Below are 17,125 nucleotides of genomic sequence, written 5' to 3' on the forward strand. Positions count from 1 at the left end.
ACTCAAAACTGATTAGACCTAAATGTAAGAGCTAATACTATGAAACTCTCAAAATAAAACATAAGAAAAACTCTTTGTGACCTTGGATCACCTGATGGTTTCTTAGATATGACATCAAAAGCAAGCACAAGCTACCGAAAAAAAGAATAAATTGGACATCAGGTTTGTAGCACTTTGTCACAGCAGCCATAGGAAACTATCACAGGTACGTGGGATGAGCCAGAGTAGGAAGACATCAGTGCTCCTGGATCTGAAAGATCAGAGGGAAAAGGCAGTGTTACCAGAGTCCCATGAAGGCTGAGCAGTGGAGAAGGACCACCAGCCGAGAGGTGCGGCCCGCGAGGGATGCAGCCATACCAGGAAAAGAAGAAGCGCTAAGAGAAGAGGAAGCGGGGGGCTGAAATGCCCTGGTCCCTCTTTCCCAACATCTCCTCTGCTTTTACCTCCCATTGGGTGAGGCCAACAGGAAGCCAGAGGGCAAGAGAACCTGTGTGATGCAGTCCGTGGATCAGTCTCTAGGTAGAGCCGGGCCATGAAACATCCAGATGGATTCGTGGCAGATATGGGGACGAATGGTGGATAACCAGCACGGTTGGTAAAGGGGGTTTCCAGGTCTATTTAGCTAGTTATAGTAGAAACCCCACTACAGTGCCTTAACCAAAATAGTTACAATATTTCTTGTGAAACCGGAAGTCTAGAGGTAGGCATTCGGGATTGGTGCATTGGCTTAATTGCCTCAACATAGACGTGGCCCATGTCACTGCTGCTCACAGTCTATTGGCCAGAGCTGGTCACATGGCCTCGACCTAACTGCAAGACAGTCTGGGAAACATATTTTCTGTTTCCGTTTCCCGTTCCTTCTTCTTTACTGTTGGAGCTCCGTTTCTACCACAGAGGCCAGAAAACAAAACAAGACAAACAAACAAAAGCCCCAGATACTCGCCATTTTTCCCTCCTTTCCCTGTATCTGTGCCATGGAATGTGGCCCTATCTTGACCACGGACCTAAAGAGAAGAAGTCTATTAGGGTCTTCTAAGAAACATTTTCTCCACAATAAAAATAGACACAATAAAAATAGAGGAAATGCTCCTCTTTAATTAAATTTATTGTCATGTCCACATATGTTGCTCGGAATATGGCAGCCATCTTGTGACCATGTGAGGACGAATGAACAAACTGACATTACAAGGCAGCAAGAACCCAAGTCCTTGATGATGTAGCCAAGCTGCTGAACCAGCACCGCCGCTACCCTCCCTCTGGGCATCTCGTTAGGGGTGGTAATGACTGTCATTGCTTAAACCACTTTTCATCAGAAGCTCTGCTATTTGTAGAAAAGCAAATAATGCATTTCTTTCCTACTGAAGCTGACTTGGCTTAGATTTTCTAGTACCAAAAAAAAAAAAAAAGAAAAAGAAAAAAGAAAGAAAGAATCTTAACTCGTGCAACCAGATGGATCCAGAAAGTAGGCAGAGTACCCCTAACAAGAAAAGACTGATTAACATGGGTGGTCACGCGCAGTAATCAGGAACAGAGCGTTGTTGCAAGATGATGAAGCGGAGTGAGAACGGAGTGATGAAAGCAGCTGATGATGAGTAGGCCCTTTTCCCGGGAGCCGAAGCCTCTGGATCACCCTCCTAATGAACATGACATGACAATGAGGAACTGCAAAGTGAGGCGTCACCCGAAGCGGGCTGTCTGGTCACCAGGACTTAATGAACACCGGGCAGAGAGGAGAGATACAGGAGAAGAGTCTGAGGTAGGGCAGAGTTGGAGAGCAGGGGGCTTCCGGTGTCATGGAGTTTAAGCCAGGCTGTAGCTGGTGACCAGCTCTTGCGAATCGAACGGCAAAACACGTAAAGTATCAAATGGGAAACAAAGTTTGTAGTAGTTCTGACATCATCACCTCCAGGGAAGGCAGCCAACGACAGGTGGGATCCTTCTGGTGAGATCCGATTTGGTGCTAGGAATTCTGGACTCGAGGGGGCCACGTATGTCCAATCCCGTCTGAGTTAGAGCATCAACACCGCGTTTATTATGGCTAGCATCATAGATATGTCCCGTGGTGTAATTTGATATTCGATATGTCTCTTGGTTAGATCTCAGTACTCTTAATCTGCCAGGCTTCCGGGAAAGGCGGGAAGTTAGTAAAAACTTTCAACATCCCACTTCTCTGGGAGCTACTGCTGTGCTAGTGATGATATAAATCTGTGTTGGAAATCTGCCTCTTTACTGGGTGGGTCCTTCATTTATTAATAAATGATGAGCAAGTTCCTACTATGTGCTACACCACATGCTAGGTCCTTGAGATTCTAAGTACTAAAGACAACAGACAAGGCCCTGCACTCAGGGAGCTTACAGTTTTGGGAGAAAGTTAGACATGAAGCTAATGAAAACAAAGATGACCACATAATGGCCACTCTGTTCAGAGCTAGGAAGGAAATGATTGGTAACGAGGCAAGAATTTTGACCCAGATGGCAGAGTCAGGCCATTCAGACGGGAAGGAGCACAGGATGAGAATCTGGGGTCGGGCGAGGTAGCTGGGGACATCAGAGCCCAAAGCCCAGCGCCCCGTGTTTAGAAACTGCTTCATTCAAGGATGAAAAATAATGGCCAATATATTCAGACTAGACACTCTGGAGAGTCTCCTGCTACAAAACAAACAGATACCGTACATGCCACAGCGTGCAGGGCCCTGCCGGACTCAGACAATGAAGGAATTTCCCGCAGGAACATAAAAGGAAGCTTAAACTGGTGAGAGGGGACAGGCCGGGAACTCCAGGTGGGGAGCTGTTGACATGCCATGTGGACGAGCACCCGCTGCCGCCGGGGTTGCGGGGCTGGGCATCAGCAGGTCCGCTATACAGACTCTTGAGTGCGAAGGCGTCATGTGCCCGTTAGGTGCCAGGCTCTGCAGAGTGAGCAAGACAGGCAAGATCTCTGCTGTCACAGGCGGCACCAGCCAGCAAAAGAGACAACAAACAAGGCACAGGTGAACACTTTCAGGTAGTGGGAACGTGAAAAAAAAATTAACAAGCGTGCCGTGGTAAGGGATTATTTGGGATTACTTTGGCTGGAGTGGTCAGGGGAGCCCTCTCGGAAAGCTGACATTTCTTTCAGCGAAGAACCGGATAATGAGAAGGAGCCAGCCATGCACTGTTCTGTGGGGAAGAACTTTCCAGATCTAGAGACTTCTCTTTTTCCCGAGCCTCTACCTCAAGTCTAGACACTGATCCAAAAGCCTGTGCGAGGACACTGAGCCCAGGATTGGGACGTGGCGACCTTTAGGGTGAAGGCCTCTGGGTTCAGGTGCCCAAGACACAGGATGAGGCAAGAGGGACAGGCACACACATCTCAGCTCTCCCCCTCCTGGGCACAGACAGCAAGGGAAGCACCTGCTTTGAGGCAGTTTGGCCAGAGAGCAGAGGGGTTGCTTATATTCAGACACGCGATGTAAACCCGGAGGAAGGCACGTGTGCCGCTCACCGGTGGCGAGCATGGGGCGAGGAGAGCGCGAGAGATTGTTAAATCTGCGCGGCTTCAGTGACGTGTTAACTTTCAGTCTGCACTGTCAAACGCTAAGTGCAAATAATCAAAAAGGACAAATATTTTCAAGACATAATTGTCTTAAGTCCTATCCCCCCGGCCGCACACACACAGGTGTGTCCCGTTTTGTTTTGTTTTGTTTTGTTTTGGAAAAAAACTACAGCCATGTTAGTAAACAGCACTCGTATCAGAAACAGCAGCTGGCCAGTGAGACTTCGGCACCCAGAGTGATTTCCGGCTGGCAGAAAACGAACCAAAAAAAATGGTGTCAGCTCGGGGATACTTTGTAACACGCTTCAGCCCCATGCTTCACACCATCTTCCAAAACTTTCTTCCATTTAAAAACAAACAAACAAAAAAAAACATTAAAGAGAATTTATACATAAAGAAATAAAAAGAGCCACAAATTAAAGTGTTTTTTTCCTAATCTCATATCACAGAACGTGTTAGTCAACATGATTACATGTGCTACGTGTTTGTCGCCCCACACTAGACTGGCCTCAGTAACGCTTCTCGAACTTTAATGTGCCTCTGAATCACCTGGGGTGGGGAGGTCGTTAAAATCACAGATTCCGATCCTGGGAGGGGGCCTTTAATCGTTCATTCCTACCTCCCAGGGGATCATTCCTATCTCCTAGGGGATGCTGGGCATGCTGGCTGACTGTGGTGGATGCTTTGAACTGCCCTTGGGAGGTGCAGGACAATTTAAGTGTGTTTACTCACCTTTGAAGGCTAGAGTGGGATCTTTTTTACTATTATTATTGGGATATAGTTCACTTACCATAAAATTCACACTTTTAAAGTGTGCCAGTCTGCGGTTTTATTTTGCTCACAGATCTGTGCCGCCATCACCACCATCAATTTTAGACCATTTTCATCACCCCAGGAAAAAAAAAAAAACCTTATTCTATTAGCAGTCACTTCCTGTTATCCCAACTCGCCCCCACAGCCCCTGGCAACCACGAACTTATTTTGTTTCTGACCACTCTGGACATTTTACATAAAGGGAATCGTGCAATATGTTGTCTTTTGGGTCTGGCTCCTTACACCTAGCACAATGTTCTCCAGGTTCTCCCATGTTGTAGCATGTGTTGGTACTTCCTTCCTTTTCATGGCTAAATAATATTCCCTTTATAGATATGCCACAGTTTGTTTATCCATTCATCGATTGGTGAACGTTTGAGTCGCTTCTACGTCTCTGCCATCATGAATGATACCTTGGCATTTTTTGGGAGTGCAAAGGGGTCCCTCATCGTGTGTCACAATCACTTGTTCATCCAGGGGGAGTTGCTGGTACCTAGCCCGTGATGTCTGCTTTCAGCAGAGTTGAGAGCGGTGCCGGGGCAGGTCCCACACTGAGTCCAGACTGGGAAGGGAAGGGCGGTGGTGTCTGAGAAGGGGCTGTGTCTGCCCAGCGAAGCCACCAGCCTTTAGTTACATGTTCTCCCAATGCCGATTTCTGACTCCTCACCACGTTTAGTTTACAAGTGGGTCAGGTGGTCTAACAGCAAGCAGTACTATCGCCTTAAGAAAAAAAACAACTATTTATTTTAAAAGAATTGTAACACTTAGAGAAGAGGCCAGCAGAACACAAACAGCTCCCATCTTCCCGTGGTCAATGTTCCCTCTGGCCCTCCTCCCGCTCTGGCCGCGGATCTCCATCACTATCCTTTATTTGAGATCGAGTTGCAGACGTGATGCCCGTCTTCCCTCAACATGCCCGTCCACCCCGAGGGCTCCTTCCTACGTCACCACGGCACAACACCCCTCACGGGAGCCGAACACCCTACAACACTGTCTCCCAGGCCTCACTCTCCATTCAGATTTCACCAGCCGAAGGGAAGGAAGCAGGGTTGGGCAGAGGGAGAAGTCGGATATAGAATTTTAAGTTGGAAATAATTTTCTCATCAGGAGCTAAAAGGCATTGTTCCATTGTCTGCTCGAAATGGATTCTGATTCAACAGTCACTCGACCGACATTTCAGGTCCTGCGAGACACGGAAAATACGATGTTAAATAAGACCAGGCCTCTGCTCTCATGGGGGAGGCAGAGAATAAACGAAAACAAGAACAAGGAATAAGACTTGGTAACGATGAGTGCTGTGAAGATTTTAAATAAGGCGCAGGGTAGAAATGCTGACTGGGAAGTGCTATTTCAGATGGGAGGAGCGGGGACGCTTCCTCTGAGGAGGTGACATTCGAGGTGAGACTTGAATCGCGAGAAGTAATGAGTCATCCGAGGATACAGGGAAATGGTATTCCAGTCAGAGGCAATGACCAAGAAAAGCCTTTGAGGGTATAATGCGTCTGGCGCATTCAAGAACCTTCCAGAAGGCACAGGTAGCTGGAGTGTGGTGCGTGAGGGAAAGAGTGCTGGATTCTGAGTCTCGTTACTATGTTCTGTTTCTAGAAACATTTGGGAACGGTGGTGGATTGAAGAGCGCTGTGAATCCTTTGCCACTCCTCCCCCTGAGGTGGGGGATCTACGTCTCCTCCTCTTTGACCTGGGCCCGGCGTCTCTCTGACCAATAGCACGCAGAGGAAGTGACGCGGTGCCCGTTTTTACGCACAGACCTGAAGAGATTGGCGTATTCTACTTACTACCTGTGGAAATATTTACTCTGGGAACCCATTCGCCACGCTGTCAGGAAGCTCCAAGACACATGGAGAGGCCATGTGTAGGCCACAGATGAGCTTCCAGCCAAAGTCTGTATCAGCAGCCAGCCCTCAGAGCCTGGCCTCATTCGGCCTCCCCACTGAGCCTTTAGGTGACTACAGCCACATGAGGGCCCTCCCCACAATAAAATGGCCTCGTTGAGCCCAGCTCACCCATAGAACTGAGAGAGAGATTTTTAAGTTACTGTGCCAGGTGCCCACTGGGCCTTGTCACCTCCTTAAACACTGGGAAACATTCTCATATTACTTCTTCCTTCCGCTTTTTGGGTCCATGTCTGCATCTCGCATTAATCAGATGTGGGACCTCATAGATCAATTCTCCAAGCCTCTAATATCTTTCCATATTTTAAATCTTTATTCAATTCTTTTTTTTTTTTGAGATATTTTATTGTTTGCCTTCAAACTTCTATTGAACTTTTAATTTCAGAATATGTAGGAGGTTTGGTTTCCGTTTGTGATTTTGCTTCTCCCCTGGTTAGTAGGCCTGGGGGTGGGTGGGACAAGGTGAAGGGTTAGGCTCTGCTTGTACCCGAGTTTTAATTTTCAGGCCCAGTTCTGCTCCCTCTGCTGCTCAGGCGTTTCAGAGCCTGTCCGAGGTCTGCAGGGGAGACGGAGCCTCTCCCGGGAGCTGAAGGCCACCGGCCCCCTCCCACCCGGGCCCTGGGCCGAGGCTCTTTGGCTCTGACTCCCTCATGACCAGACCTCCATCCGCGCCCGTTATCCAGCAAAACTGCATCAATCTTTTGTCGGATGATGTGCTACCCTGAGTTTGCTTTGTTATTGTCTCAGTAAACTTAAAACAACAACAACAACATAAATCAACTTCCCCTCGCTAGCATTTTCATAAAGTCTCTTTAAAAAAGGTGTTGAATTTATATTTTGTTAGCCTTCTTTATGGGAGTTTCTTTTTCACTGTGTACAGAAAGAACCAAAAATGTTATCTTTTTATTTTTAGAAACCTACCTGTTTGTTGTCCTGCTAAACATTACTATTTTCCTCCCAGAACTGTTACATAATCGTCAGTTCTCAGCATTACCTGGCATATGTTTTGCGTTCTTTGTGTTCTCTGTCACATGCTAGTGATTTTCAGCGAGGTTCTATTTATGTAAATTGAATTGGGCAAATACATAATACGGAATAGAAGTATTAAATCAAACCTCACCTCGCGAGCAAATTTTGAAATATTTCAAAGCTTCTCAAATGAAAAAAAAATTGCTCTTGTTAATTAATCAGCGTTTTGGTCAAGACTCATTTCAAGGCTGGCTGGACGCATGTGTGACAAAAGCTGCCCTTACTCTGCTGTCCCCTGGCGACGCCCCTTCAGCTGATAAACACACACGTCAGCAGCTTTTGTCAGGGTTGTGGGAACCACACTGTGTGTAGGCATTGAAATTTAGGCCTGTGATTTCAGCGTAAAAAGATTTTTATATCTCAAGGCAATGCCACCCGGGCGTTATGCATTGATGCTCATGAGAAAACAACAACAAAAATACTTCTGGATTAATAAACTGAGAGAAGACGTTAGATGTGGTAGAAAGCCTTGAAGGGGACCAAAACAGAGCGCCATGACGTGCCAGACGGTTCGTTTAGAAGGAGGGACTCTGAGAAGGTGAAAAATAGCCCGAAGGGGGAAGTAAGCCGCCCTGGCTGCAGGTACAGGCCCCCCTGCAAGTGTTCTCTTGCTCTGAGGCTCGTTCCCATGAGAAAACTTGACTTAAATTATTCGAGCATTGAACTATGCAGGAACTTCAGAAAAACATAATAAAATGTGATTGCCTTGAAAAATTCTATTTGTGAATAAGGGTTGTCTGCTTTTAAAGGGTCTTTATGGATATCGTCTTGTTTAGGCCATGCTGGGTCTGTGGGGCCGGTGGGGTGTGGAACCATTTTACCGGATGAAATCGAGGTGCGGTTGACTCAAGTCACGGCTGGAAAGGAGGTGAACCAGAACTGAAGATCCAGACTTTTCGATTCAAAACTCGTGGGTAGGTCCTTTGCTACGACAGCATTTCAATTATTGCAAAACTCTGTCTCCTTAAAGAATCTCTTTTCCAACCCAGTTAAAAATCTTAAATATGTAAAAATAATAATAATAATAATAATAATAATAATAATAAGTTGTGATTAATGGAATTCAGTGCTCTGAAAACGAATTTTGAAAATAGATTACCTTTTAAGTTTTCTTTGAACAATTACTATTCATGCGAGATGAAACTTCTAGAACAGAAAAAAAAAAAATTCGTGAGAAGACAACCTCCCTCTTTCCCTGTCCCCTAGTCTCCACCTCTCCCAGGAGGCAGCCATTGTCGCCAGTTCTTCTGTACATTTCCAGTAAGAGTCTTTAATTTGTATATCATAACATGACTTTTTAGAGCATAAGATTGATGTATTACACATAATGTAGTACACACACGTGAATTTATGCTTTTTTTTCTTACACAAAATGGTAGCGTATGATACACACTGTTCTGTACCTTAATTTTTTTTTCACTTAATGATGTATCTTGGAGAGTTTTCAGCATTGACACATAAAGAGCCCAACGTCCTTTCAAATAGTTGCTTAGTTTTCAAATTTATGGTTGCACATTTGATCCATTAAATACCGATGGAATTTTAGGCAGCTTTGCCATTTAAAATTAGCCTAACAATAATTGCTCATTCTCCCTTTCTCAAGGGAACATAGTGACATTTTCAAAAAGGACAACTTGATTTTAAGAGGTTGGTAGAAGCCGACAACGACCTGTCCCTGTTTATCAGACGCACTTCTAATTTTACAGCTTTTTAATTTTTTTAAGGCTGCTTTGTTTTGAAAAGTAGCTGGTCCTCCCCGAAATTTAGAACTTTCCCCTAGTAAATTGCAGCCCAAGGCAGCTGAGACTGGCTCCATATCCCACATAAACTCGGAGTGAAAAAACAGAGCTGCAGGCTCTGGGTACCTGCAAGCTCTCCGCCCTCTGGAATCCTCCCTCTGGGCTGCAGAGCCTTCTGGAAAGCTGCCGCCTGGCCTGGGTCAGATTGCTTACACGCCGCTGCCTCCCAGGCCAGCGTTCCCAATCTTAAGCCAGTGCACATTTATAGAACACTTCCATGTGATCCCGGGGGAAGGCAGGCCGCGGGCAGAGGGCAGAGCCGAAAGTCGAAACATCGGGAGGAGAGGGCCTTTCCCCCCTCTCTGCTCCCCACGCTCACAGAATACTGGGTAAGTCAGTCTCAGATTGGTGGCTTTTTCCCTTTGAGCTATGCGTGGCTTTGAACTGGTTTGGCTACTGAGATTGGAGGGATAAATGCATTTCTTTCTTTTTTTCTTTATAAAGGGAAATTAAAGGCCTGTCTGTGCTTCTTAATCCCCCCACAATGCCTCCTAAATTAATTATATATATATATATATATATATATACACACACATATATGTATATAATTATCTTTTTTCTTTCCTATAAGTTACCAGCTACTTTGGTAGGATATGGCCCCATCGATGTAGACCTTGGTTTGTTCGTTTGTAAAATAAAGGTTTGGCTAGACGATCACTGAAATTTCTCTAGCCTCTGTTATGATTCTGCACATTGCAAATTAGATTTTCAAGTATTTGTGATTCCATGAAATGATGATTTAAGGCCACCCCTAAGACGCTAATTCACCGAGACTTTATGGGACACAGTTATTTTTGATCCCCCGATGGTGCTGACTTTGACCTGTTTGCACAGCGTTTCTCTAGAATCACACAGGTACCTTTTCGGACTGTTTCCGAAGCCGTGGCTGCCAACTTGAGCTGCCGATGGGAGCTCAACAAAAACCGTGTGTTTCTGAGTTGGACTTGGTGTCAGTTATGGCCGAATCGTCAGGTCTCAGTGAAGGAAGGAAGGCCGGATCCTAAGCCTCCTGAGAGAGTCCTGCAGTCCCGCCACATGCGCCGGAGGGCGAGTTGTTTCTGTGCGTGTGCCCTGTTTCACAGCATGCTCAGTGAAACGGAAACGCACGGGCTGAAATTCTTTATGCCACATACGCCCTTACAATCCAGCGTGTAACCTCTGCGTGTGTGTGTGTGTGTGTGTGTGTGTGTGTGTGTGTGTGTGTGTTGGGGGCAAAAACTCCACCTGGCTTTAGCCGCGGCTTCCAGATTAGCCCGGAGCCCTTCCTCGTGAATACCTACCTGTTGGTTATTTGGGGTTTTCCTGCTCCTGGAACCGGCCGAGAGTCCCTGTTGCTTCCCTCGGCTTCTTCCTGCACAGAGGCCAATACCAAATGGATCTATGGCTGTTGGCGGCTGAGGTTCCAGGGAAATCATATTATCTAGTTTTGCTGTAACTGTGCCTAGGTTTTCAGTTTTTCTTTCTGGTCACTCTGTCTGTTTACATGAGGGGATCTGGGCGGATGTAAGAACTCTGCTACCACCACCTTCCCAGAATTCCGCTTGTCAGGTTTTTCATTGCAATCAGGAAAACCAGCTCCCTTCTGCATAGCTCTAATGGGCCGTGATCAGGGACTGGCCCAGAGGCAAAGGGAATGGGGAGGAAGGGGACAGCCAAAGGGACATTAGGAAGGAAGCGTCCAGAGGTCTCGGCGAGTGTATATTGGAGAGACAAGAGGAGCGAAACAGAGGGCTGGGGGGAGATAACCGTTCATTCCTTCAGATCCTGCAGCAAACATTTAAGCAGCCCCGTGCACCAGACCCTGGGAACGAAGGCTTAGCTGTTCAGCACGCTCCCGGAATCCGGGCCCTCATGGAGCTCCTGGCCAGTGCGGAGCTGGCTACCACACGCTAGCACCAAGCCATGCAGAATTACCCTGAGGGTCCCAGAGTACTGACTGAGATAACACAGCCCCACTCTAAAGAAATAGGAAAGTCAAGAGAGGGGTTGGCCTGAGGAGGAGAGATCACAAATTTCCATGTCAAGAGGTCGAGTGGCTGTGAGTTATCTAAGGAGAGAGGTCCATCGGAGAGTTAGAAATGCGGTTGGGTTTGGAGGGAGACGTCAGGGCCGGCCCTTAGGTTTACAGCCTTCTGCCTGGACTCATCAGAGAAAGTTACGAGACCCGAGGGAAGCTTCTTAGGAGAAGACCAGACTGGAAGACCAAACCCTGGATCCCGTTAAGTGGCCTCAGAGGGCGGGAGGAGCAACCGGAGAAGGAGGAAGAGAGCGGGATTTTGTGGCACCTCATTAGGCAGATCGCGGTTTGCGGGAAGTGGGGGCCACAGTGTCAGATGCTGAAGGAGGATGAGGGCTGAGCGCAGGCCGGGGTCTGGCGCAACTTTCGAGGGTGTTCTCTGTCAGGGAATGTTGTATTAAAAGAGACGGGAATCCACTCAAAAGGGGGGCAACAGTTGAGAAGACGTAGCCCTGGGCTGTACCAACTTCTCAGCCTGCATCTCAGCTCACTCCTGCTTTGCTCTGGTCTGAGGGTGGACCGGTCTCCTCAGCTGGGCTCCTAGTCCTGCTCCGCCCTCAGGGCGGCCTGCACAGGCTCCGGTTTCTCTGGCACTGATCCTGGACCCCATTCCGCTTTGCCTTGTGACCTCCCTTGATTGACTCCCAGGGCCTCAAGCCAACATCAAGAGAGAGAATCCGATTGGCCCAGCTTAAGCCAGAGTCGACCCCTAATCCAATTAGCAGGGTCTAGAAGGCGGGTTGTTGTGGTGAGCCAAGACCTCTCAGTTGGGACAGTGGGCGGTGGGGGGAGAATAAAGGATGGACGGTTTTCAGAGGAGAGGACAAGGGCAGGCCCTCGAAAGTTACCTGCTCAAGTGTGAAAGCTGGGTCACAATAATGGGTGCTACTAACCGCATGCGAGGGTGTGTATTTAATTAGCCATCGATGCCCTGGGGTGGGGCTGGGGGGTTGGGGACAGCTCTGGGTGGCTAATACGGAAGGGAGAGAGAGCCAGCACAAGTGCAGTTGACTAGAGTGTGGAGCACTGGCCAGATGAAAGCCCAGCTCACTGTGATGCTGACCATGGTCTAATGCCCTGACTTTTAAGGGGACCACAAGCCCAGGCGAGATTTATCCATCTCACTGCAGGAAGTCCCAGCCCAGAGGCTGGGAAAAAAAGATGCTCTTCAGTAGAATTTCCTGCTCTTTGGTGAGCCAGCAAGGGAACAGCCCAACACTGCCCAAGAAGCCAGCATAGGAAGACTACTCCTGGTGGGCTTACCTCGTCCCAGGGCTCTTAATTCAGCTGTGTTCGGAAGAGGTGCGTATTGACGTGTTTTATGACCCCAGCCCGCTGTGGCAAGTTCTGTGTGTGTTTCAACCCCGTGAAACGCTGTGTATGTCAGGAGCAGCTCGAGACAGTCACCCCCTTGCCAGTGTTTCACAGATGTTGTGATCGAGAGCGCTCGAAATTGACGTGGTGGGGAGAGTCACAGTGATGAGTGAGCGTTCTGCGTTTGTGACCTAAAAAGGGGAAATTCTGCTCCACGCTCCAGTCGGGCAACAGCCAGGGCAGAGCCCAGTGCCAGACTCAGTGCCAAAAGAATTATAAAGAGATTAAACCCAGCAACAACAGCTGATGTTGTTCGAGCAAAGAGACCTAGCTAACTCTTTGGAGTCAAGCTGCTTACGTCTGAATAAAGTTCAGGAATGGCTAGGATTAGTTTTGCCTCGGTGTTCTGGGAGCTCCAAAGAAAGAGCCAGCCTCTTCCAAGGACTGGCCCTCCTCAGAGCAGCTGTCTGTGATTCTTATCAAATCCTGAGTTGCAAGATTTTGGCGATGAAAGAGTTTTTCTTTCTGGTTGTGTTTGTTACGTGGGAAAGGACCGTGAAGCTAGAGTGAGTGATCATTTCTAAGTGGGGCCGAGTTTCCTTTTTGAGGGGACATATTTTCGTCGGCGACTCTGTGAGCTTAAAAAATATGGTTCCGTATTTGCTTTTGCTCACGCAAAAAAAAAAAAAAACCATTCCTGTGAACGTGCTTCTGCCGAAACTCATAACGAGGTTCAAGTTAGGATCTGACAAAGTTATTTTGCGTCTCAAATTTCATAGCAAACAGATGAGACAACCAAGCCTTGCATCCCGGGTCGGTCACAAGACCATCCTCTCATGGGTTCCAGGTCTTTGAAGAGCACTTGGCGATATCGTTTGCTTCGCCTGGTGGAAGTTTCACTTCTGGCATTTGTTGGAGCGCTTTCCTTTACTGCCCGGGACTGCAGTGCTTTTACAAATGCTTCCTCCTCATTTAGCATTAAGACAAAGATCCATGTTGACTTACATCGGTCAACAGGTGTAGGGAGAAATGATCCAATTATAGATGCCAACCTTGGAGAAGCAACTAGGTAGAGAAGAAACAATGCCCACAGGCAATCAGCCATGCGTACCAGAGCTGCTTGTCAGATGGGCAGATGGTAGTAGAAGCGAATTCGGGAAGTCATCCTATAGATGATTATTAGTCCGCCATGATGAAGTAACCGCTTGAGCTAACGCTGACCTGGAAGTTATCCTTTGGGAGATGTGTTCATACATGGTGAGATTATTCCTCAGGTCGCCTTTCTGGAAGCCAGGTAGTAGCGGTCAGACACACAGTACTAGGAACCCAAACCAAGACAGATGGGAGAGAAGGTCTGAACTAGGACTTGGGAAGCAGCATTCGGACTTCAGAGGTGCATTGGAGGCACTGGGTCCCACACCTGAAGTTGAACAAGGGCATTCGGTTTGGAAAATGCAAATCAAAAGGAGCCTGAATTATTGCCTTGAGGCATGTTAGGAAGAGATGACCTAATTCCAAACACACCGCTGACAGGCAGAGATGGGCTCAGCCAGGGTTAGCTAGGGCACTGGCGGGCACCCGGTCACAAATGAAGGACGAAGACCTCTTCTCCTCCTTGTCAGTCTCTCTCCTTTCCTTCCTTAACTTTCTATCATGGAATTTTCAGGCTTGCACAAAGGTAGAATATTACAACATTCTTTACTTGTCTGTACTGGTTTTAACAATTATTTACATACAGCCAATCTCATTTCGTTTATTGCTTCACTTTCCATTCCTGTCTGCCCCCTCCCCCAACTGCCATATGGTGTTAAAGCAAATCATTTTATCATTCACTCAGTAATATTGAAGTATATATCTCCAAAAAATGAGGACTCTCTTTACATGTGTACAACCATAATACTATGATCATTCCTAACACACACACACACACGCACACGGAATAATTCCTTAATATTAAAAATCCTGTCAGTATTCAAGTATCCCTGATTGTCTTATATATATATATGTTTTTAAGTTGGTTTATTTCAATCAGCGTCCAAACAAAAACCACAAGTGGCTTTGAATTGTTGTATCTCTTAAGGCGCTTTTCCATTCCCCTCGCCAGAGTTTCTCTCTCTCTCTCCTATATCTATATCTATATCTATATCTATATCTATATCTATATCTATCTATATTTATATCATCTATTTATCTATGTCTATCTATCTATCTATCTATCTATCTATCTATCTATCTGTATATCTATACATATATACACCCTTCAGAAATTTCCTTTGTCTTCCACCATATATGTATCTACTTTTCCTGTAAATTCTTTTTGTCATGGTTATAAGAATAATTTTTTAAGTCCTTGTCTGCTAATTCCAACTTCTGGGTCATCTGCATATCTGTTTATATTGATCGTTCTTCCTCTTGCCTACTGGTCACACTTTCCTGCTTCTTTACATATCTAGTTGTTATTGTATCCTAGATGTTGTATAGTGATACATTGTAGATACTGGATTCTGCTCTCTTCCTTTGAATAGTATTGTACTTTTTCTATCAGGCAGTTAGTTAAGTTACTGGCGGATTGCCTTGATCCTATGAAAGCTTCATGTTAGAACTTGCTGAAGTAGGTCTGTTTTGATTTAGCCCCATACCTAGAGCATAATCCTTAGTCCTGGGATTCAGTCCTTATTCTACGGTTTCAATGAGAAGCGTGGGGTATTTACCAAGCCCTCTCACTTGATTGGACTTGAGCTCCAACCTGCATTCTTGGAAACTGCCCCTCAGATATTTCAGCTTCAAGCTGTTGCATTTCCCTCGGGTCCTTGGTGCTCGCGCTGAGTGGGTGCATGTTTAGAATCACCCAGGGACTTGGGGGGAACTGTGCACAGAGCTTGGGCTCCCCTTTGTGGTTCTTTATGAGATTTCCCCTCCTACTTCCTTGATTTTTAAAAGAAAAATTTTAAATGAACTTGTGTGAAGAACAGAGGTTTTAAAAAGCTGTTTTCTATTCTACATAATAAAATTGCCTGATGTTAGCCGAAACTTTCCCTAAGGCCTAATAATTGCATTTGCAAAGCCTTATTATGTCACATGGAAGGCGAATATCTTTAGTTTCTTTGTTCAGCTCTGCATGTGGCTCATGCGCATTGATACCTTTGGCTCTGGTGTAATTGGCACTGAGAGCCCATCTCCCCTCAAGGGCTCTGTCATATGTCTTCATTGAAACAGCTGCCCCACCCCTCATTACATCCTCCCTTGGACCTCCCCTTAGCCCACAGTCCCCAATTATATTGATACTGTATTTGATTTCCAAAAAGGACAGCACAGTTCAGCTTTTGGATTCAATCCGGTGTCTGAATTTTTGTGGGTTTCGGCAGCTTGTTTTCATAAGGAATATGGTTTTGCTAATCTCCCGTCTGCGGAGAAGCACTTTATGGAAATTTTGAGTAAGGGGAACCTCATATTTGACTATGTCGTCAAGTATCTGTTTTAGCAGGAGAATAAGAGACCCTTCATTACAAATCAACATACAGCTTTATGTTCCCGTTTCGTGCTAAGAGGCTATAACATGGGGTGCTCAGAGCCTCGTTCTCAGAGAGCTATAGGGCAGTGACACTCAGTCTGGCATAGACCAAGATGACACCAGTGGCCACCAGTCAAGGAGTTGTGCCTGTAAATTGTCATTCCGCCACCGGAGAGGGATGTGATCCACCCATCTGTCCTCCCTCATGTGACATCCTTTACGATCCAATGAACAGATCTTCAAGATGGCCGGCCAGAGTGGGGTATAGGCTGGTAGGAAGGAAAGTTAAATGGACCCTCTGGGGAGACTCTTATCGATTAGCTTTTGCCATATAACGAACCACCTCAAAACTTGGTGGTTTAAAGCAACAACCCTTTATTTAGCTTTTGACTCTGTGGATTGGCAGTTGGGCTGGGCTCAGCTGCTCCTCTGGGTGGGCTCATGGTCTCAGCGGGATCCCTCCTGCGTCTGTGGTCCGCCGCGGGCTGGCTAGCTGCTGGCTCCCACTCATCGGCCATGTAGATGAGAAAGCACGTTGATTCAATGTAGTCCCAGAACAAGACAAGTTTAGGTTGGGGCTTGAGTAAAGGTCTATGGCCCAGTCGAAAATCATGCTGCATAAAGTCAGTTCGGTCACCCCTGTTGGACCTCGGGCCTCACCACTGACCATCGCCCAGCCCGTGCCTAGCGGTATCATCGTTGTCCAGAGCCCTGGTGTGGCATCTCACAGACTCAGGGGTGGGTCTGATTATGGAGCCACAGAAATAATTCTCCAGTGAGCCAATACAGCTCTCTCCAGAGGAGAAGCCTTGGAAAGTAGTGAGTTTCCCATCACTGAAAGCATTCGAGCAGACCTCGAGATCCCATGATTGTCCCCAGGTTCTAGCAGAGGTTCAAAACAAGGAAAGCATCGCCACCAGAGGCATCTGGACTCTGTTCCCAAAGCACCAGATTCCGGCTGATGAACTAGACCCTTTCAGACCTGTCTCAAACACCCGAGGACGTGACCGATGATGGAGAGGCCAGGCCACACGGAGCTGAACGGCTCTCCTGACACGGGAAGCCTCTGTGCTTCCTCCGGCCCTCCCCCCGCCCCCCACCACACCGCGCCCTTGCTCACACAGCCCTCCGCCTGCTCTCCACTCTGACTGCTTGTGCCGGCGCAGTCCCTGACCCCGCTTCTGATCCTGCCAA

General features: G+C 47.0%; 1 protein-coding gene across 4 annotated transcripts in view; it reads left to right on the forward strand.

The window, feature by feature from the left end:
- Positions 1-9,305: 9,305 nt before the first annotated feature.
- The window catches only part of TACC2 (transforming acidic coiled-coil containing protein 2), a 176,283-nt gene continuing 168,463 nt past the window's right edge, over positions 9,306-17,125 (forward strand). For 2 of the 4 annotated variants that reach the window (XM_016149087.2, XM_036223910.1), the window contains exon 1: positions 9,306-9,418. The gene's annotated coding sequence lies outside the window, so the exon portion shown is untranslated. Of the gene's footprint in view, positions 9,419-12,096; positions 12,409-17,125 lie in introns of those variants that run through there. The other 2 variants (XM_036223909.1, XM_036223911.1) reach the window with 2 other exon arrangements.

This window comes from Rousettus aegyptiacus, unplaced genomic scaffold, assembly GCF_014176215.1.
Source record: "Rousettus aegyptiacus isolate mRouAeg1 unplaced genomic scaffold, mRouAeg1.p scaffold_m13_p_6, whole genome shotgun sequence".
Taxonomy (NCBI): Eukaryota; Metazoa; Chordata; class Mammalia; order Chiroptera; family Pteropodidae; genus Rousettus; species Rousettus aegyptiacus.